This window comes from Pleurodeles waltl, chromosome 4_1 (genome assembly GCF_031143425.1).
Source record: "Pleurodeles waltl isolate 20211129_DDA chromosome 4_1, aPleWal1.hap1.20221129, whole genome shotgun sequence".
NCBI lineage: Eukaryota > Metazoa > Chordata > Amphibia > Caudata > Salamandridae > Pleurodeles > Pleurodeles waltl.
In genome coordinates this window covers 35,508,164-35,531,677 of record NC_090442.1, presented here as the reverse complement: position 1 = coordinate 35,531,677, position 23,514 = coordinate 35,508,164, and the positions used below count along the sequence as shown (strand labels likewise).

At 46.0% G+C, this 23,514-nt stretch overlaps 1 pseudogene; it reads left to right on the top strand.

Annotated features, from left to right (window-relative positions):
• Positions 1 to 226: 226 nt before the first annotated feature.
• On the top strand, positions 227 to 18,986 carry LOC138286961 (zinc finger protein ZFP2-like; annotated as a pseudogene).
• The last annotated feature ends 4,528 nt before the right edge of the window (positions 18,987 to 23,514 follow it).

Genomic DNA, 23,514 nt, shown 5'->3' with positions numbered 1-23,514 from the left:
CACAAGGGCTGGCCTGCAGCCAATCCTTTGTAGTGACCAGCTACGCAAACTCTATACACTAAAGGACTTCCGAGCCTGGGAATTGCTAGGCATTGATAAGCTTGGAGACGTCTAGAGAGGGGGCTCCTTAGTCACGCTGACAGACCTACAAACTGAATATGACTTGGGACCCTCTGAGAGTTTTAAATACCTCCAACTGGGCCACGCACTTGGGAGACATCTCCGTATGGGGGAGCAAATCCCCGATTTCTCCCCGTTGGAGGATCGCCTATTGATGGACCCCATGCAGGAGAAAGCAATTTCTTTAATCTATAAAAAACTGATGAATAACTCACCTGACACGGGGCAACCCCTTCAAGAGGCATGGGAGCGAGATATATGGCTAATTGAGGATGATGAGGCGCACAACGCCCTTCAGAGCCCAAAAGAGGTGGCAATCTGGGCGAGATTCCACCTTGTACAACTGCAAATCCTTCACAGGTCATATTATACTAGAACCCTCCTACTCCATATGGGAAAAAGGGAGTCAGACCTGTGCTGAAAGGGATGTGGTGAGCTAGGGACATTCTTTAATATATTATGGTGGTGTCTGGTAATACAACAGTTTTGGGGGAGAGTGGTGCACATTATGACCCGGGTTACGGGACTCACGGTTCCTCGGGACCCCAGGTGGCTGATATTCCAGATCTCAGGAGAGGAGAACTGGCCGAGACATTTAAAGACTTTCCTGATACTAGCGGTGGGGGTAGCCAAACGGGATATTGCCCGATCATGGGGGGCCTCGGAGCGGCCGGAAGTCCAAAGTTGGGAGAGAAACATGGACTGGTGCCCCCGGAAATTAGATAAGATATGGTCACTGTGGGGTGGATATAGAGGACTGTAGGAGGAAGGCCTAGGAGGATGAAGGGAGCAGGGGAGGGAGGGGACCACTGGGGAAGGATAGTTGCTACATGCAGGCAGGGCTGTGGCGGGCATTTTACAATTAGCAGGATTGATAACTGCGGTGAATTACTGTGTAGACATAATTGTAAAAAGATAGCTTTGTCCAAGGTGTATTTGTTGATTATATTCGTCAATGTTGTACTGTGCTAAGCCATGATTTAATAAAAAGATGTTTAGAAAAAAGAGATTTCATACCAGGGTACCCAAATAGCCTTCTTCCCAGATTTCACAGTGGCAGCAGAAGCAGCCTGCGAGGAATTTTTACCTGTGAAGAAAATAAAGGGCAAACTCACCTATGCCATGTTCTACCTGGCACACCTACGTATAGACTACTGTGGAACTCAGAAAATAGTCACCTTTGTTGTATAGCTATTTCAGCCATATTTTAGACACGTTACTTTAGCAAACTAGGCCTGCCGTTGTGCACTTTAGACCAATTACATTTTATTCAGCATTGCTTTATTTTTCTAGCATTTGCGGTATTATTTTATTTCTCTCTATCTAATTTTTACTTTTACTTGGAAAGCAATACATTCTTAGTAGGACATTCATTTCACTTTGTGCTTTCTACAAAGCTACCATCAGATAGGTTGCCAGCAAAAGTGGTACACTGTGTCTCTAACATTCACAGAAACATACACACACGTGGGGGCCACTTCTTAGAATGTCAACTGTTTTATTATAAAAATACTCCTTTGTCCATACACATTAGAGGGAGATTCCTGCCAGATGACCACAACTGCATGCTGACTGCCTCACTACAGCTGCTTGCTTAGACGGCTGAACCCCTGACCTACATTGGGACGGTGTGTGTTTCTAGACTACAGACTTCTTTACTCAGATATGAGGGATGATGTATTCCCAGGAGGAAACCGGAGGGCGAATTAGGCTTCTCATGCTGTACTCGAACATAGCATAAGTAGGAGGACTATAGCCCTCATTACAATTGCGGTGGTCTTTTCCGAAGGCCGCCACAGACTCGGCTGCCAGAAAACCGCCGTATTATGACTGCTACAGGAAATCCGCAAAGCTGGCGGTCGGATATCTGTCGGCATTCACTATGGTGCTCAGGCGGTTCCACTGCCGGCACCGCCAAACCAGAAAAACACCACTCACAGAATTCCGACCAGTAATTCTGTGTGGCGGTATTTTTCTGACGTGGCGGTGCCGGCAGTGGGAGCGCCGGGCCCATCCCCCTATAGAGGAGCACCTCGTCAGATGAGGTAAGTGTCCGCAAGGGGAGGCGGTGGGGGTGTTTGTGAATGTGTGTATGCTTGTCATGAATGTGAGGGGGGAGCGGGAGGGGGAGTGATTGTGAGTGCGTGCTCGTGTCTGTGTGTAAATGTGGTGATGCGTGTGTGTATGCATGTGGACGGGGTGTGCATGGGTAAATGAGTAAGGGGAAAAGGGGGTGTGAGTGCATGCGTGCAGGTGCGTGAATGTTTGTATGTGTATATGGTGTGTGTGTGCGTGCGTGCGGTGAGGTATGATTGGGGGTGTGGGGTGTGGTTGTGTGAAGATGAGTGAGGGGGTGGGGCTGTGTATGTATGTATGTAGTTGAAAGGAAGGGGTGGGGGATGGAGAGTGTATGCATGCGTGCATGTGTATGTATGCTTGTCTATGAGGTGAATGTTGAGAGTGCGTGTGGGAGTGGAGTTGTGTCTGTGTGTGACTGTGTGTGTGTGGGTGCATGCGTGAACATGTACGGAGGTGTTTGGGGGGTATCCCGGCAATAGGAACGTAAGTACCTGTTGTTGTGATAGCTTTACGCCAGCATTTTCGTGGCAGTGAGACCGCCAGGAAAATGCTGGCAGTGTCCCTAGTCGGAATAACCTCTGCAGCTATTCGATTCCCGCCGGGCTGCAGGTGGAAACCTCCAGCCCGACGGGCCACGGTAAAGTGGCGGGACAGGTGTGGATGGTCGTAATATGATCATGGACGGCCAGGGTCTCACTCCTAGTATGGTGGGACCGTTTTTGTGTTTCACTCTTCTTGTCACCATCTTGCTTTTATTGTGTTTTATCATCCTAGTCATTGGAAAACATGTAATTTTGTCTAAGATGCAGTTACTTCAATAAACTCTTATTGAACCATATCCTGCCTCTGTTGTCTTTGCCTGTGTGAGACCAATGTAATTGAGAGAAAAGGATGAGATCTGATCGACCACGATTCCCCTGAGGAGTCTTACTTGTCATGCGCCTGGTGGCCACAATCATCCCTCCTCTTGGGTAGAGATGAGGCGCTGCTAGTTAGCTTGAAAACCCAGATTAGGCCGACATGTGTCACATGGTATGGAACTGTACTTAGTAACCCACAATCCATGTGACTCTGCTACCCAAATCCAGTCGCCTCATTAGCATAATGAGAACCTACGCAACACCTTGAATGACAAGACCAGCCTACAGATGATATAGAGGAAGACGCCAACTGACTTTGCATGGATGGCTTAGTCACTTCACCCACTGGCCCCTCTCTGCTCATGCTGTGTGGGACTCTAATCGGGTAGATGAAGGTCTTGCCTCTTGCAGTACGAGTTGACCTTGAATCTTGGATTGACCACACTAATCAGAATATGACTGTTCCTCCAGGCCATCTTCTGACAGCTGGAGGAGTGTTGGGGCTCTAGCAGTCCCCTTGAGGGAGCACCCGCAAGATCTCAATTTATGGTAAAAATGCTAACTGATACAATGTATAATGTTACATCTTTGTATATGCTTTCTTTCTTTTCAGGTTGTGGGCATTTCTTTGGCATGATTGGGATGCTGAAGTGGGTGAAGGAGGAAGATGATTGTTTACTGCTTCTATTGCCATCAAGGTGTTGTTCAGTGCTACACTGCTTCTATGCACTGTATACTACCCACTGTTATCTACAGTACAGTCACTATTGCTATAATGTAACTATGGCCCGTCCCGTGGACACATAGCTCTCCTGACTTGGAACATACGAGGGCTTTATAACCCTTGGAAAACTCTTCACGTACTCTCATACCTAGACAGGTGCAATGTGCAGGTGGCGTTCCTACAAGAGATGCACTTAACATGACACACAGAGCATGCTATTGGGGGCCGCTGGGCGGTATATAGGCTAGCTTCTTCCTACTCGATCTACTCCAGAGGAGTCATGATTTTGATTATAAAAGGGCGCCTTTACAGCTACACACTCCATAGTGGATGAATACGGCCAATATGTGATATTGCAGGGTAGCCTCTTCGGCACACCTATCACTCTGGTAAATCAGTATGGGCCTAATATATATGATCCGGGTTTTTATCTGGTACTTTGGCACCACATACACACCTTTCCACCGACAGCCATCATCTGGGGTGAGGATCTAAATGCATACTTGGACTCCATGCTTGACCGGTCGGCAATAACAGACTGGCCCGAAAAGCACTCCACTAAGATTATATGGGATGGAATGGAGGAATATGGGACTGTGGACATATAGAGACTCCAAAACCCCTCCCAACAACAGGGCACGCTCACCACATATGTACCAGGATTATGGTCTCAACTAGATTTTTTGTTAGTAACTTTAGAGATATGTGCCTGGGCAACAGAGGTAACACACCTGCCCAAAACGCTATTTGATCATGTTCCCCTGAAACTAGTAATCTCAATCCCCACCCATACTCCCATACAATTCATGTGGAGATTCCAGGTGATGGCTCTCCTGGAGCCTGTATTACAGGATATTCCGGGATGGACTACACTCAGCTATTGACTACCTTGATAAGAATACTGATCCTGTGTAAGGGGAGGACACGCTGTGAGAGGTATTCAAGGTTACGGTCACGGGCATCCATATCAGCACACAGGCAGACGTACTATGAGCAATACACACACAATGGCTAATTAGTGAGAACACCTTAAAGTCCCTAGAATGCAATTATAGAATCAATCCCTGCCCTGCCACACTTGCTTCCATTCAAGAACATATTACAAATTTAAATGATGTGTCTTCACAGGAACTCAGATTTTTATCTTAATGACATACAGCAAGAGCTTATGGAGTGGGAGGGGTGCCCAGGCTGAATTACAACATGCCCGCCATACTGACCGATGGTTTAGGTTGCTTCCATGTTAACATGGAAACTTACAGTGAATGCTAAAATGTCTACTAGTGAACCGAGATATTGCATTTTACACCATGCTTATTTTATCTGTTTGAGACTATAGTGTCGCCCCAAAACATAAACATGAAATAAAACTGGGGCTCAGATAGGTTAAAAACTCAGGTATCTGACCATTATTTGGAGCGGCTTTGTGATGGAACGATCACACGAAAGGTTAAGGCTGTTTGCTGCGCCAAAGCAGCCCCAGTCTGGATTTTTCTGGTGCTCCCAGAGTGGTGCAGAGAAGTGGCAAAGAGTGGCCCCACTGTTTATCAAACCTGGGCAAGGCCTGGGATACAGAGTAGCTAAACAGCTACTTCTTACTGAGAAAAGGTATGCTTGTGATCCATCTTTAGAAACTCAATTTATAGGTTTGCCACTTCATCTTTCTGCTCAATATTAGCATTGCGCTTAGAAGTAGTAATAGAGTGTTAGGATGCTAGGAACTGGCTAACCATGTTACAAACACTCATATCATTTTTACTGGCCATGTCATGCTTTGTTGTATTTATTTTGGATTATGTGTGGTTACTGTTCATATTTTATGCACTAGGTTTGGGTTTTATAAATAAACATTTTAAAGTTTCAATCCATGTTTGTGAGTGCTATTTTGAGTGTGGTATTCATTTATGAAAGAGGGTTTGGAGTTCTGCGGTGTCCCTGAACTCATCAAAGGGGACTAATCATGACCAGAAAACACCACCGACGCTGCATTGATTAGAGAGTTTTGTAAGGGCCACAGTCTAACCAGATTTCTAATTTGTGTTGATGCACTGAAATATGTCCCTGCAACCAAGGGAAACGACGGTTAGAAATCCGCTCACTGTTGTTCAGAGTGGGGGGCAGATCATGATAATTGGTGCCCAATGAGGTGCATGCTCAATTTATCTGGATTCTTGAGTAGTGTTTTGATGACACACTCAATAAACAATTACAAAAATACAGAGATGTCCATTGTAATATTGTTTCTCTCCTTCAGATTTAATAGGAACTCCCTGTTGTCTCTAGGTTTGCCCACAGTTGGCCCATAAAAGGATATTTCTCATCTGTGATTTCTGCATTTTAGGTATCAGATTAGATGAAACTGTTCACTAAACATGGGTGGGTCCTTTTGTTATAGGAGTCAATTACAGGGCATCATTTACATAATATTCTAAAGACAGAGGTGTCACCATGCGAGGAGGAGGGACCACAGAAACCTTTGTGGTGCATGCACATTCTGCATGTGCCTTTGACAGTTTTTACTTATTTATTCATGGGAAGAGTTTGATGTAGTAAATTCTGGTACTGGGCATTTCACCCAAATATAGCTTTAGCTGTTCCTGTACAATGCCTGCCAAGCATAGCATGACCTACAAAGAACACCAAAATTGGTTTGGTGGTCACTTATCTCACACACCTCAGAATGTCAGACTGGGTTCCCTAAGTAATGATGGGGCTGGGCACACACAGTATCATTATAGAGGCAACTCAGACAGTATGTGCTGCAGAACACAGCAGGCATGACAGTTCCAGTACAAGCTACACCCCAGGCACAGGCTGCCATATAGACTATCAGATGATAAGCGCTAGTATGGGCAAAGTGTCCATAAAAATCAATACAATTGCCTTCTGGATTGCTTGCAAAACCAACCAGTGGGAAGCGGTTTATTCTCAACCTATACCCCTAGCCAAGTACAGAATTCTGACTATGGGCCTCATTGCGAGTTTGGCGGTCTGATTGCCAGACCACTACAGCTGCCAAAAGACCGCCATGTTGGCGGTCATACAGTCCGCCGTATTACAAGTTACACAACCCGGCCTGCCAAAATCCCGACACTGCCAGGACTCTGGAGGGAGGGAAACAGGCGGTCCAACCATCAGCACCGCTAGCCTGCCAACCAACCACCAAACCTATTACTACTCACAAATCACAATCGCAGTTCTTCCATGGCGGTCTGCCAATGGCAGCACGAACGGCTGCAGCAGGCGGTCACCACAGTAATAGACAACACCACATTGGATGGATTCAAAACCCACACAGCTGGCACACATTCCCACACCTACAGAACTACACTATAATACACACCCCTCAACACACCACAATTCTACAACCCCACACATAGAAGCCAGAGCCCAAAATCCGAGACAGTACCATAGAATACGCCCCTTCCAACCTTCACACAGCACTTACCCCACACCCGCACAACACACCCACCACACAGAATAGCACCTCTAAACATAATCTACTAACCATCATCCCCTCACCACACAGCACCCACACCACATCATTCTATTTTTGTGTTATCTACCACCATCATGTCACCACAAAAGCATCCCCATTTCACAGATGATGAGTTAAGAGTCATGATGGATGAAATTATCAGAGTAGAGCCACACTTATTGGGAGCCCAAGTCCAGCAGACTACAATAGCGAGGAAAATGAAAATGTGGCAAAGGACAGTCAACAGGGTGAATACTGTAGGCAGCTATTCGCGCACAAGGGACGATATCAAGAGGAGGTAGAACGATCTCAGGGGGAAGGCACGCTTCATGTCCGCTCGCTCTGTTTCCGCCTGGCACCAGCTGGCAGTCCACAAGACACCTCCTCCACAGTTCACATCATGGGAGGAGAAGGTCTTGGCCATCCTACATCCTGAGGGCTGACAGGGATACCTGGGGCAGTGGAGCTGGGTAAGTCACCACACCAATAATGCCACCAAAATGTATTGCCCTACATGCTCACTCATACCCCTCACACACAGCTACAACTGTGTCCTCTGCTACTCTGTCCCTTCTACCTCCTATCAACTACAGACCTGAACTCACCTCGGGGGATAACAATGGCACAGTCTGTTGGCATAGGACAGCCATTGACAGGTAGGCCAACGGCAGATGCCACTGACATACCCCTTGTAGGAGGCTGGCCTGGCTTATAGTGGGTACCTTGTGGTACTTACACGCTGTGCCAGGTCCAGTTATCCCTTATTAGTAGAATAGAGGTGTTTCTAGTAGCTTAGGCTGTTAGAGGTAGCTATGGCAGAGCAGCTTAGGCTGAACTAGGAGACATGCAAAGCTCCTACTATACCACTTATATCATATAGCACAATATCACAAGAAAACACAATACTCAGAGTTACTAAAAATAAAGGTACTTTATTTTAATGACTATATGCCAAAGGTATCTCAGAGTACCCTCACTTAGTAGGTAAGTAATATACACAAATTATATGTACACAGACCCAAAACAGGTAAGTAACAGTAAGAAAAGTAGTTCAAACAATGTAGAATCACAATAGGATGCAATAGGTGAACATAGGTCTAGGGGCAACACAAACCATATACTCCAAAAGTGGAATGCGAATCACGAATGGACCCCAGACCTATGGGAGCTTGTAGAGGGTCGCTGGGACTGTAGGAAAACAGTAAGGGTGTCCAGAATACCCCACCCAAGACCCTAGAAAGTAGGAGTAAAGTTACCCTACTACCCTAGAAAGACACAATAGTCGTGATAGGGGGATTCTGCAAGAACCACAAGCACCAGCAAAACACTGAAGATGGATTCCTGGACGTGAGGACCTGCAAGGCAAGGGGACCAAGTCCAAGAGTTGTGATAGTGTCCAGGGGGGGGCAGGAGCCCAGGAAACCCCGGATGAAGGTGCAAAAGGGCTGTCTCTGGGTGGAAGAAGCCAAAGATTCTGCAACAACGAAAAGGGCTAGGAACTTTGGATGGAAAGTGCTGGATGTTTCAGAAGTGTTTCCACGCAGAAATACCGCAAACAAGCCTTGCTAGCTGCAAGGGTCACGGTAGAAGTTTTTGGGTGCTGCTGGGGACCAGGAAGGACTAGGATGTCGCCCCTTGGGGGAGGAGACAGAGGGGGCGATCAGCAAATTATAGAGCCCCCGCAGAAGCAGGCAGCACCCGCAGAAGTACTGGAGCAGGCACTTAGAAGATTGGTGTAACCGGAGTCACAAAAGGAGGGTCCCACGACGTCGAAGTCCAACTCAGAGGGTTGAGCACTGCAGGACGGAGTACTGGGGACCCAGGCTAGGCTGTGCACAAACGAATCCTTGGAGAAGTGCACAGAAGCCGGAGCACCTGCAAATCACGGAGTACACAGGTTTGCAGTTTAGCATGGGGAGGCAAGGACTTACCTCCACCAAACTTGGACTGAAGGATCACTGGACTGTGGGGGTCACTTGGATCTAGCTCCTGTGTTCCAGGGACCACGCTCGTCAGGATGAGAGGGGACCCAAAGGACCGGTGATGCAGTCTTTTGGTGCCTGCGTTAGCAGGGGGAAGATTCCATCGACCCACAGGAGATTTCTTCTTGGCTTCCAGTGCAGGGTAAAGGCAGACAGCCCCCAGAGCATGCACCACCAGGAAACAGTTGAGAAAGCCGGCAGGATGAGGCGCTACAATGTTGCTGGTAGTCGTCTTGCTACTTTGTTGCGGTTTTGCAGGCGTCCTGGAGCAGTCAGTGGTCAATCCTTGGCAGAAGTCAAAGAGGGAAGTGCAGAGGAACTCTGGTGAGCTCTTGCATTCGTTATCTGAAGAATACCCCAGAGGAGAGACCCTAACTAGCCAGAAAAGGAGGTTTGGCTACCAAGAAAGGAGGATTGGCTATCAAGAGAGGTAAGAGCCTATCAGAGGGGGGTCTCTGACATCACCTGCTGGCACTGGCCACTCAGAGCAGTCCAGTGTGCTCCCAACACCTCTGAATCCAAGATGGCAGAGGTCTGGGACACACTGGAGGAGCTCTGGGCACCTCCCCTGGGAGCTAGTGGTCCGGGGAGTGGTCACTCCCCTTTCTTTTGTCCATTTTCACGCCAGAGCAGGGCTGGGGATCCCTGAACCGGTGTAGACTGGCTTATGCAGAGATGGGCACCATCTGTGCCCATCAAAGCATTTCCAGAGGCTGGGAGAGGCTACTCCTCCCCAGCCCTTCACACCTATTTCCAAAGGGAGAGGGTGTAACACCCTCTCTCTGAGGAAATCCTTTGTTCTGCCTTCCTGGGCCAGGGCTGCCCAGACCCCAGGAGGGCAGAATCCTGTCTGAGGGGTTGGTAGCAGCAGCAGCTGCAGTGGAAACCCCGGAAAGGCAGTTTGGCAGTACCCGGGTTCTGTGCTAGAGACCCGGGGGGGTCATAGAATTGTCCCCCAATTCCATGATCTTAGACATGTTACATGGCCATGTTCGGAGTTACCATTGTGACGCTACACATAGGTAGTGACCTATGTGCAGTGCACGTGTGTAATGGTGTCCCCGCACTCACAAAGTTCTGGGAATTTGCCCTGAACGATGTGGGGGCACCTTGGCTAGTGCCAGGGTGCCCACACACTAAGTAACTTGGCACCCAACCTTCACTAAGTGAGGGTTAGACATATAGGTGACTTATAAGTTACTTATGTGCAGTGAAAAATGGCTGTGAAATAACGTGGACGTTATTTCACTCAGGCTGCAGTGGCAGTCCTGTGTAAGAATTGTCTGAGCTCCCTATGGCTGGCAAAAGAAATGCTGCACCCCATAGGGATCTCCTGGAACCCCAATACCCTGGGTACCTAAGTACCATATACAAGGGAATTATATGGGTGTACCAGTGTGCCAATGAGAATTGGTAAAATTAGTCACTAGCCTGTTAGTGACAAATTTGGAAAGCAGAGAGAGCATAACCACTGAGGTTCTGGTTAGCAGAGCCTCAGTGAGACAGTTAGGCACCACACTGGGAACACATACAGGGCACACTTATGAGCACTGGGGCCCTGCCTGGCAGGGTCCCAGTGACACATACACTAAAACCACATATATACAGTGAAATAGGGGGGTAACATGCCAGGCAAGATGGTACTTTCCTACAATGCAGGAATCTGTAATGGCTTGGATATGTTTTTAAGGGTCGGTCCACTGTCCTCTGTCTCTTAGCCAGCCCCTCTTATTGGTGGCTCCCCTCCGCGGTCGTACTGACGGTATATATCTCCAGCCAGTTGGATGAGGCCAGCTTGATACGTTTGTTCCGCACAATAGTAAGCTATGGGTGTGCTCTCCTCACCAGGTATTTTCCATAGGGTCCTACAAGGCTGTTACTAAGTTTGCAGGGGGTTTCTCTTCACCTCAGACTGCACCCATGGGAGATGAGCGGTGCAGATTAGGATCTTGCTATGTATCTCTGTTGCTGGTGGCTGCCCACTTCCTCCTGTTCCTCCCTGCAGCTGTCTGAGTTTGGGAGGAGAGGGGCATTTCCAGCTGCATCAGAATGCACAGATGGTGTCAATGCCCACCATTCACTCCTCGAGTCCCATGCGAGGGCTGCCTCGTTTTGGCCGTTCCGCTCATCCTCCTCTGTGGCTGTCTACGATTGCCCATAGGCTTTTCCCCAGTGCGCGGCTCGCCTGCCTCATGCCAGTGGGTCCTGACGTGCCCCCTCCCAGTCCACTCAGGGGAAGGGCACATTGCTGGGCTGTTCTTGCCGACTGAAGGGAGAACCTGGTCCTATGGTCGGTGCTTCTCTCCGATAGTAGCTGCTGTTTTGGCTGTGATGCATTTTAGCACATCGGGCTGCCTATCAGGGTACTGCTGCCGCTCCTAGGGCTTCCCATCATGCTTCCTGTCTCCCCACAGGTCTGGCGATTGGCAGGCTTCCATCTCCACCCCCGCGGGTCCAGGATTACTGCTGAGGCTGACCACCACCGGCAGGGGCTCACACTCCCGGCGCCGAAACCACACCCAACAACGTACACAGCTTTGTAGTAAGTCTCTAACTCCATTATTTCCTATGGGGGGGGGGGGGGGGGGGTTGCTGTATCAGGGGAGGGCCATGTGTAGCGCTGAAATTACTGCAAAAGTGCAGTGTGTGAATACCGAAAAGTAGCAAACTTTCTCAAAAGTGTAGGTCACTGAAAAAGTGTAAGTTACTACAAAAGTGCAGTTTGTGTATACCAAGAGCAGTAAACTTCTTCAGAAGTGTAAACTTGTTCAAAAGTGTAAATTACCATGGTAACTAAGGCTTATTATATTTTAGATTTTTTTTATTTTAAGTTATTAATGAAAATGAATGCGTATCCAAGTGCAGATATTATGAATACATGTTGTGATCAATATAAACAGAACAAACATGATGATACTAGTAGATTAGAAAGAAATGGCAACTTGGTTGAACACTATAAGATGGAGCTCCTCTCTTCCAATGCTGTAGCTCAGTTAAACCTGTTCCGCTTGAAAAGTGCCTCCACGAGTTTCTCAGAAGGAAGTGACATGTATGCTTTACAAGTCGTTTCTTGATTTGCTGCTGTGCGCAGCTTCAGGGTTAAGATGACTTTAGGCCTCTTGTTGGCATTCCTTACTTTGAGACTTCAGAGGGCACACTCAAGCTGAGGTACAAGTCCAGGGCATTTAGGGCTGAGATGTCTGCATTGCATGCCCTATTCTTCCAGGAAATCTCAAGAGTCCTCTCTGATGAACAGGCCTGTGCATTGAGATTAAATACACTTCACATATTATCTTGGAAGGAGTCAGACCTCCAGATTTGTGATTTAAAATGCAGAAAATCACATATAAATGATGTTGCACACTTAATGTATTTCTAAATCAAACTACTAATATATGTTAATCAACATTGTGTTGTACAGTCAAAATAATACATGATGTACTTGTAAATGAAAATCAAAAATATGTATTCATAATGATTAGATATATCAATTACTGCATAGTTCAAACAGTGGGGAGGACACAAGCAGAAAAAGCAAAAAGCACATGCTTCATTGGAATGTTCGACATTTGGCTGCTCATTGTGGGTTTGTTGCTTGGAATCTACCAACTAACCTTCTTCAACTGTGATCCCTACACAGGTCACGGATTCCTTGTTCACTGTGAGTGATCAGCACATTGTCTTCTCCCTTGACAGTCTAAATCAGGGGTCTCCCACCTTTGCTGTACTTAGAGCTACTTCTGATCAGTGAACATCATCGTGAGCTACTGGAGGCTAAACAACTCACGCATTGTTAGCAGAGACTGCCACGCCCAGCCCCGTTGACTTTACGCCTGATGTCCAAGGAGCAAGACACTATGGCCCGTATTTATACTTTTTTTAGCGCCGCATTTGCGTCGTTTTTTGACGCAAAAACGGCGCAAACTTGCAAAATACCATTGTATTTTGTAGGTTTGCGCCGTTAGCCATCAAAAAGCGGCGCAAATGCGGCGCTAAAAAAAGTATAAATACGGGCCTATGGCTTGATAAATTACTGTGCCTAGGGGCACTATGGCAGGGCTGCCATGTGTGTCAATGAGAGCGTGGTCTTTAGGGACGTACGAACATGGGTGTACGAATGTGAATATTTTTGTATGGGTGACTGAGAGCCTCTGTCGCATGTACTTGCAGGACATACCTTTCACCATATGTGGCACTGTTACATGTATAACACAAACATACAATCATTTTGTCTAAATGGGAGAAATTTAGAGTGCAGAACAGCGTTCTGCACAAATGCTCATGATATGGAAAAAAAATTCTGCACTTAAGATTTCTCTTTTTTTTAAAGAAAATGGCTGTATTTCTCAGTTACTCTTACGGCACTGTGTCTACTGGCCACTGGGGGTAAGGGCTGCTGTTTGTACATGCAGTATTTTGAAATGGTAAAAAAAATTGCTTAATCATTAAGATAAGTTTTCATTTTCATTTTCTCTCATTTAAACGTATTCAGAAACATAATGTTGTTGACAACTCCAGTATTGATTTGACAAGGACTTATATTTAAGAGTTGAGTATCTCAGGGCTTCAGGGGTCATATACCGGCATGAGCTCTGCTCATTCCCAGGCCCTTCCTTCTATCTGCAGCCTGATGAGAATAATATAAAATAAATACAGCCTTCCCCTAACTTTAAAAGAGAAATATGACTTTGTGCTTATTTGAAAACGAACTCAAGGGTATGAGCTACTCTGGAGATGTCTGGGAGCTACTGGTAGCTCGCCATCGACTATGTGCAGACACCGGGTCTAGATAAATTAATCATCATCTCTTCATGTAGACTTGATCTATCCATCAAGAACAGAACTCTAGGAAGTGAGTCTCCATCTCACGGTCACTTATTTTACAAAGACATCGACCCTTAATAGGCCCTTTGCTGGCAGTGCCCTGAGTCTCTGGGACCCTCTATCAGATAACAGTAAATATTAGACCAGCTCCCCCATGACAAGTGTTCAAATCAGACCTCAAAAAGACCTTTCAGCTGAGTTCTAGCTTTTACCTTTTTTGGAGGTTGACCCCTTGAAGATGCTTGGTTTCTTCTCCCCTTTTCCTCTCTTTGCCTTTTCCCTTTCTTTTATGGAATCTCATTATGTTCTCATTCTACCATGCACTTCCCATGACATATGCTTCATACATGCTCAGAATTTAGATTTTATTAAATGCAGAGAGCCATGTATTCTGTTTTGGTTTCTTGCTTTGTCTATGCAGCAGCCAATATAAATGCAGTATCAAAAAGTTTGTATTTCCCTGAGCCTGTTGGCATGCTTGATGGATGCACTATTATGGCTCTCTAGATCACTGTTGAGGCTCCCATGCATAAAGCCAGCACTCTTCTCTGATGATGCACATTGGAAACAAAATGCAGAAAAATCTGTAAAGTAAAGAACATTGGTTACTGGTGTTGGAATGGAAAAGTCCTCTGCATGCTAATGAACTTGCACCCCTGCCCTGATTTCCCATTTGTACTTTTGCCTGAACCCCTGATTGTAGGAAAGTACCATCTTGCCAGGCATGTTACCCCCATATTTCACTGTATATATGCTGTTTTAGTGTATGTGTCAGTGGGACCCTGCCAGCCAGGGCCCCAGTGCTCATAAGTGTGCCCTGTATGTGTTCCCTGTGTGATGACTAACTGTCTCACTGAGGCTCTGCTAACCAGAACCTCAGTGGTTATGCTCTCTCTGCTTTCTAAATTGTCACTAACAGGCTAGTGACCAATTTCACCAATTCACATTGGCATACTGGAACACCCTTATAATTCCCTAGTATATGGTACTAAGGTACCCAGGGTATTGGGGTTCCAGGAGATCCCTATGGACTGCAGCATTTCTTTTGCCACCCATAGGGAGCTCTGACAATTCTTACACAGGCCTGCCACTGCAGCCTGAGTGAAATAACGTCCACGTTATTTCACAGCCATTTACCACTGCACTTAAGTAACTTATAAGTCACCTATATGTCTAACATTCACCTGGTGAAGGTTGGGTGCAAAGTTACTTAGTGTGTGGGCACCCTGGCATTAGCCAAGGTGCCCCCACATCGTTCAGGGAAATTCCCCGGACCTTGTGAGTGCGGGGACACCATTACACGCGTGCACTGTACATAGGTCACTACCTATGTACAGCGTCACAATGGTAACTCCGAACATGGCCATGTAACATGTCTAAGATCATGGAATTGTCACCCCACTGCCATTCTGGCATTGGGGGCACAATTCCATGATCCCCCAGGTCTCTAGCACAGAACCCGGGTACTGCCAAACTGCCTTTCCGGGGTCTCCACTGCAGCTGCTGCTGCTGCCAACCCCTCAGACAGGTTTCTACCCTCCTGGGGTCCAGGCAGCCCTGGCCCAGGAAGGCAGAACAAAGGACTTCCTCTGAGAGAGGAAATAGGTGTGAAGGCTGGGGAGGAGTGGCCTCCCCCAGCCTCTGGAAATGCTTTGATGGGCACAGATGGTGCCCATCTCTGCATAAGCCAGTCTACACCGGTTCAGGGATCCCCCAGCCCTGCTCTGGCGCGAAACTGGACAAAGGAAAGGGGAGTGACCACTCCCCTGACCTGCACCTCCCAGGGGAGGTGCCCAGAGCTTCTCCAGTGTGACCCAGACCTCTGCCATCTTGGAAACAGAGGTGTCTGTGGCACACTGGACTGCTCTGAGTGGCCAGTGCCAGCAGGTGACGTCAGAGGCTCCTTCTGATAGGCTCTTACCTCTCTTGGTAGCCAATCCTCCTTCCTTGGTAGCCAGCCTCCTTTTCTAGCTATTTAGGGTCTCTGCTTTGGGGAATTCTTCAGATAACAAATGCAAGGGTTCATCAGAGTTCCTCTGCATCTCCCTCTTCACCTTCTGCCAAAGGATCGACCGCTGACTGCTCAAGACGCCTGCAAAACCGCAACAAAGTAGCAAGACGACTACTAGCAACCTTGTATTGCTTCATACTGCCGGCTTTCTCGACTGTTTCCAGGTGGTGCATGCTCTGGGGGTAGCCTGCCTCCTCTTTGCACCAGGAGCTCTGAAGAAATCTCCCGTGGGTCGACGGAATCTTCCCCCTGCAACCGCAGGCAACAAAAGACTGCATCACCGGTCCTCTGGGTCCCCTCTCAGCACGACGAGCGTGGTCCCTGGAACTCAGCAACTCCATCCAAGTGACTCCCACAGTCCAGTGACTCTTCAGTCCAAGTTTGGTGGAGGTAAGTCCTTGCCTCCCCATGCTAGACTGCATTGCTGGGTACCGCGTGATTTGCAGCTGCTCCGGCTCCTGTGCACTCTTCCAGGATTTCCTTCGTGCACAGCCAAGCCTGGGTCCCCGACACTCTAACCTGCAGTGCACAACCTTCTGAGTTGTCCTCCGGCGTCGTGGGACTCCCTTTTGTGACTTCGGGTGGACTCTGGTTCACTTTTCTTCTAAGTGCCTGTTCAGGTACTTCTGCCGGTGCTGCCTGCTTCTGTGAGGGCTCCCTGACTTGCTGGGCGCCCCCTCTGTCTCCTCCTCCAAGTGGCGACATCCTGGTCCCTCCTGGGCCACAGCAGTACCCAAAAACCCTAACCGCGACCCTTGCAGCTAGCAAGGCTTGTTTGCGGTCTTTCTGCGTGGGAATACCTCTGCAAGCTTCATCGCGATGTGGGACATCCATCCTTCAAAGGAGAAGTTCCTAGCTCTCTTCTTTCTTGCAGAACTCCAAGCTTCTTCCAACAGGTGGCAGCTTCCTTGCACCCTCAGCTGGCATTTCCTGGGCTCCTGCCCACTCTCGACACTTGGTCCCCTTGTCTTACAGGTACTCAGGTCCGGAAATCCACTGTTGTTGCATTGCTGGTGTTTGTTCTTCCTGCAGAATCCCCCTATTACAACTTCTGTGCTCTCTGGGGGTAGTAGGTGCACTTTACACCTACCTTTCAGGGTCTTGGGGTGGGCTATTTTTCTAACCCTCACTGTTTTCTTACAGTCCCAGCGACCCTCTACAAGCTCACATAGGTTTGGGGTCCATTCTTGGTTCACATTCCAATTTTGGAGTATATGGTTTGTGTTGTCCCTATACCTATGTGCTCCTATTGCAATCTACTGTAATTTTACATTGCTTGCATTACTTCCTTTTGCTATTATCTGCATAATTCCGGTTTGTGTACATATATCTTGTGTATATATCTTATCCTCATACTGAGGGTACTCACTGAGATACTTTTGGCACATTGTCATAAAAATAAAGTACCTTTATATTTAGTACTTCTGTGTATTGTCTTTTCTTATGATATTGTGCACATGACACCAGTGGTATAGTAGGAGCTTTACATGCCTCCTAGTTCAGCCTAAGCTGCTTTGCCATAGCTACCTTCTATCAGTTTAAGCTGCTAGAAACACCTCTTCTACACTAATAAGGGATAACTGGACCTGGCACAAGGTGTAAGTACCTCTGGTACCCACTACAAGCCAGGCCAGCCTCCTACGCCAAGAGAGAGAAAAAATACACTTGCAGTGAGAGCTTTAGTTGGTCATCATTACTGAAGTGCCATCAGCAAGCGTACATGGAGAAAAAACATTTAAATGCACTGAATGTCTGGAGAACTTTAGTCGATTAACAGACCTACAAAGACATCAGCGAACACACACTGGAGAAAAACCTTACCATTGTAGTGAATGTGTGAAGAGCTTCAGTGAATTACAAGACCTACAAAGGCGTCAGCGAATATCCTCTGGCGAAAAACCATACCACTGCAATGCTTGTGGAAGTAGGTTTAGTCGTTCTTCAACATTAAGGATTCATCAACAAGCACACACTGGGGAAAAGCCATTCAAGTGCAATGAATGTGTGAAGAGCTTTAGTCAATTATCAAGCCTCCAAACACATCAGCAAGCACACACAGGGGAAAAACCCTACGATTGCACTGAATGTGAATGTAGTTTTAGTGAACCTTCAACATTACGTAATCATTAGCGAACACATTCAGGAGAAAAACCATTCAAGTGCAATGAATGTGGAAAGAGCTTCAGTTTTTTATCACACCGAAAAGAGCATCAGCGAACACCCACTGGTGAGAAACCATATGACTGCAGTGAACGTGGAAGCAGCTTTATTCGATTATCACACCTACAAAGACATCAGCAAATACACACACAGAAAAAAACATTCAGGTGCAGTGAATGTGTGAAGAGCTTTAGTCTGTTATCACACCTACAAAGCCATCAACGAACACACACAGGAGAAAAACCATTCAAGTGCACTGAGTGTGTAAAGAGCTTTAGTCAATCTGCATACCTAAAAGAGCATCAACGTACACACACAGGGGAAAAGCCATTCAGATGCAGTGAATGTGTGAAGAGTTTTGGTCGATTATCAAACCTGCAAAGACATGAACGAAGACATACTGGAGAAAAAGCATATGATTGCAGTGAATGTGGAAGGAGGTTTAGTGACTCTTCAAAACTAAAGATTCATCAATGAACACACACAGGAGAAGAGCCATTCAAATGCAGCTATTGTGTGAAGAGTTTTCATTACTTTTCAAACCTACAACAGGAGAAAAACCTTTCAAATGCAGTGACTGTGTGAAGAAGTTTAGTCAATCTTCAGCGTTAAGGATTCATCGGAGAACACACACAGGGAAAAGCCATTTGGGTGCAGAGAATGTGGAAGTAGTTTTAGTCAGTCTTCATCCTTAAGGAGTCATCAACGAACACACACAAGGAAAAACACGTTCAAGTCCAGTGAGTGAGGGAAGAGCTTTAGTCACTTCAGATCTCCAAAGAAATCAGCAAACATACACAGGGTGGGAAACCATATCATTGCAGTAAATATGGAAGTACTTTTGGTGAAATCTCCACATTAAGGAGTCATCAACAAACCTGCATGTGGTAAAACATATCATTGCAATAAACGGAAGAAGAACTTTAGTCATTTATCAAGCCTACAGGACATCAGCAAACACACACATTGGAAGGCTAGTGAAATGGTCTAAATGTGTGAAGAGCTTTTGTCAATATCAATCCTACAAATCCATAACCAACAACACACGGTCATTTAACACACACGTAAATACTCTTAGAGATGCAGCGATCTTGGCATGAATTTAGGTACATTGACAATAATACCCTTGTGAGGTGAAGGAATAACGGAAATGGTAAAAATACAACTGTGTAGGACTTTCAAGCGCCAGATGATAAAAAGTAGATGATAGGCGACCTAAAGAGTGTCTATTCTCAGCAATTGCTTGTTTCTGTACACATAGCAAAAGGACAGGATATACCAGGAAGCACACTGGGAGACTAGTACAATGTGGACTAAAAGAAATAATACATTAATGTTTTTTATTCAATAAAATAGAGCTGTGGTATCCAAACACACCTGATCATGTTACATATAAAAACAACTATGAACAATACTTGGACTAACCTGTATTTTCAGCTAATTTAGGGATTAGTGATAAAACCTATAAACCCATCACAGTCTAACCAATTTAACAAGCTCATCGCACACTGATGAATATTCACAGCTGATTGTGGTGTTTGGATGTTTTATGCAACATTTATTGTTCTGTGACGGCGGCCAGAGAACAGCGTCCAAAAGCACAGTTAGTGAAAGTAATAGAATGTGACCTGTAACTCTCTGGGTTAATGCTTGCAGTGCACAACTTTTACCTCCCAAGTCCCGACACGAGAGAAGTGATGCTCATTTCCATCATCACAGGCATCTGTAAATTCACCCACCATAGTGGTACTTCCCCAGAAGATCCTCACATCGAGCTGGATCCTTGGGAGATTTGCCGACTAACCGCTGACTATGTAAATGATTCACAGTTAGATTAGTTATATATGGGGTTCTTAGCATCATGTAGCTGAATCCTAGGAGACAGAAGTGTTCAAAGGTAGCAATAAATGGGTACAGTCTTCATTGTGTGGCTACTTTCACTAGGGACCCTGGAACTGGTGACATTAGGGGAGTCCAGTCTCGATCCTGTGACTGCTGTCAGCAGGGAGTCTGGCACAGGTGGCATCAGAGGGGTCTAGTGTTGATAGTGTGACTGCTGTCAGTAGGGAGTCTGGCACAAGTGGCATTAGAAGTGTCCAGCCTCAATAGCGTGACTGCTGTCAACAGGGAGTCTGGCACAGGTGGCATTAGAGGGGTCCAGTCTCGATAGTGTGACTGTAGTCAGCAGGGAGTCCGGCACAGGTGGCATTAAAGGGGTCTAGTCTCGATAGCATGACTGGTATCAGCAGGGAGTCTGGCACAGGTGGCATTAGAGGGGTCCAGTCTCGATAGTGTGACTGTAGTCAGCAGGGAGTCCGGCACAGGTGCCATTAAAGGGGTCTAGTCTCGATAGCATGACTGCTGTCAGCAGGGAGTCTGGCACAGGTGGCAGTAGAGGGGTCCAGCCTCAATAGCGTGACTGCTGTCAGCAGGGAGTCTGGTACAGGTGGCATTAGAGGGGTCCAGTCTATATAGCGTGACTGCTCTCAGAAGGGCTCGTCTTCAGATGTTTCCAGAAATAAAAAGAGTTTCCTTGAGAGGGTACTAGCTCTCTGGTGGTGATGGAGAGAGAAGTGCTACTGGTAATATTGAGACCTGAGCTTCACTCCAGTTTTTGGAATTTAATTCACTCATTTTTACCCAATTAATTCCGGATTTATTTGGAAAGCTAAAAGAATGCCTGGTGCCTAGTACTCGTCTTGTTAATAACCGAAATAATTCACACAAAATGTTGAATACTTGGAAGCTTTCTGTCCTAAGAGGGATTTAAATATATATTTGTAAAATACAAAAGTGATTTTATTTTTTAACTGCTTTAAATTTCATATATAGCAATACTTGGTGTTAGAGCCTGTTACACCCAAAGCATCAATACCTATGATGCAGGCCTCAAAATTAAAAAATGCTACCAGAGCTGCAGGTCTAGGGGCTTGACCTAACAGTAGTGCGCTTGACCAATAAATTGTTCTCAAATTGTGTGATCCTAGGTAAATAGTAATTTTTTTCTTTATTTTCATTTATGAAAGCATCTTCAAATGTGTGAGTTCAGCATGTCTACTTATAAAACCTTTTTTTTTTTTAATTCTTGATTTAATAGACTAAACATTTACTCTATGTAATTTAGTCCACATGTAGGGTACACATGACCCCAGACTTGTCTCTTTAGAATGTTTCTCAGTTCCTTTTTAAAAACTCTAATTTGAATAAATATCGTACTATAGCATCACGTCAAAGCGCACTACCATTTGAGGACAGCATATTTTTCATTAAAATATTCTCAAACCTTCCCACTAAGATCCAGTCTTACTGATAAAAGTCTATAGGGTATAAATAATAATATGTGCAAATTGGGCTTCAGCAAATATTTATCAATGGCGCATCACCAAGTAAAGTGTTCTGGTTTGTTTTGTTTCTATTAAAATCTTTGTCTCACACATCAGAATTACATAAAGTTGTGCTGCAGTTCATATATAAACTATTTACATTTTGTGTGTTAGAAAGAAAAATGCAGCCTTTCATTTCTCACTCCCAATACCCCAGCTGGATTGTCAGACAGTCAACTTCACAAAATCCTTGAAGTCAAAAAAAGAAAAGTAAGCACCAATCTCCACAATAAAATAAGCGAGACATTGGAAGAAGACATAAGCTGACATTTGATCTCTGTCTTGAATGCAACGTGACAAGATAAAAACAGGGTTTAAAAGCATCTTTATTGCTTATTCACTTCCTGAATGAATAGAACACCTGTTCTTTGCCAGCTCGAGCTCTCTCACCAGAACGGTCCACTAGGCCCTAAAAATAGCTCTCTATAATAAAATCTGATTCACCTTTGCGAGTGAGTGAGTAGATTTCCCAAGGCCTGTGATAGATGTGAGGAAATGCCCTTTTTGCAGAACCTCCCCACTTTTTGCTAAATGTCAGTGGACTGCAGCACTGATTGTGCCACTTTTACAGTGACAAAGTGACAACATGACTCTAGGTATGTACTTCAGCCTAGCATGGCTGTTTTAAAACTGCTAATTCGACCTGGCAAAATAACCCCTCTGCCAGGCATAAGCCATCCTTTTTAATACCTATACGCAGTGGTGATTTCCCTCCTGGGCCCACTTTGGTTCTCCACTTTGTGTCACTTTTCAGACAGTTTAGGCTGACATTGTTTTAGCAATGTTATATTTTACTTGTTTTGCTTGCAGGATATTATATTGAGAATACACTGCACATGCTGCTTGTTTTTAGGAAGCCTTTCTCCTCACTCAGTGTACACTCAGTACAAGGCTAGAATACAGAATAAGATATCCTAGTGGATACGTTGTCCGCCCAGCATCAGCTTCTAACATCTAGACACATCATTACATTAGAGCTGTATCTCTAACACAGTGGTTTTATTATAAACTTTCCTCTGTCCCTTTTCCTATAGGAGAGGAGCATTCTGGTCACCACCATCCTGGATTGAAGGCTGCATTCAACATGCAGCCCTGCAAGCACTGAGCTTCCATCCTGCAGAGAGGGATTGCCAATCCACTCCATGCAGATTGCCTGGTTACGTTTAAAAAAAATCATTTTGCAGTTTTTGCAGCAGTCGTATGAGAGTGACATTCATACCATTGTGTACATAACTTAGGGAGGAGGGCATTCCACCATAAACTACCCTTTGTTCAATCAGAGTCCATCCAACATAGAATATGATGTCCATTATACATACATGTGTCCTCATAGGTGTTATTCATGCTCCTCACCTCCCACTAAGTCTGCAACAAACACCCCTGCTCCTCTAAGCTATTACTATCTTCTGTGTCGGCATCCAGGTCCAGGAGCTTGTTACAAAGGTGTTGCCAGACTGCAAGGTCTTCATTCACCTTTTCATCCCTCTTGCTGAGCGTAATATGTGTGTCTTCCGCTAGCGACAACTGCTGCACATCACTGCAACAGTGTTGTAGCTCAGGCGTTCGCTGACTCATCCATGTGATTGCAACTCTATGTCGGTCCAGCACCAGAGCCAAATGTAGAAATCAACATGCCATTTTACGGCCCTTTGGCCATTTAATTTTTCCCTGTAGGCAGTGCAAAGGGGTGCATTCACTACAAAGATACATGGCCTTCTTTAAGTCCGCTACCACCCTAACCCAATATGTTTGTCCTGCACGACACTGCCAGGCTAGGTGCAGAAAGCTCAACCCACTAACGCGACAATGCGGACAGTTAGCTACTCATATCGGGGACATGTGGTGGAGTTCTCTGGAAGTGAGATATGTCCTGTTCAGAAAATTATAGTGTAC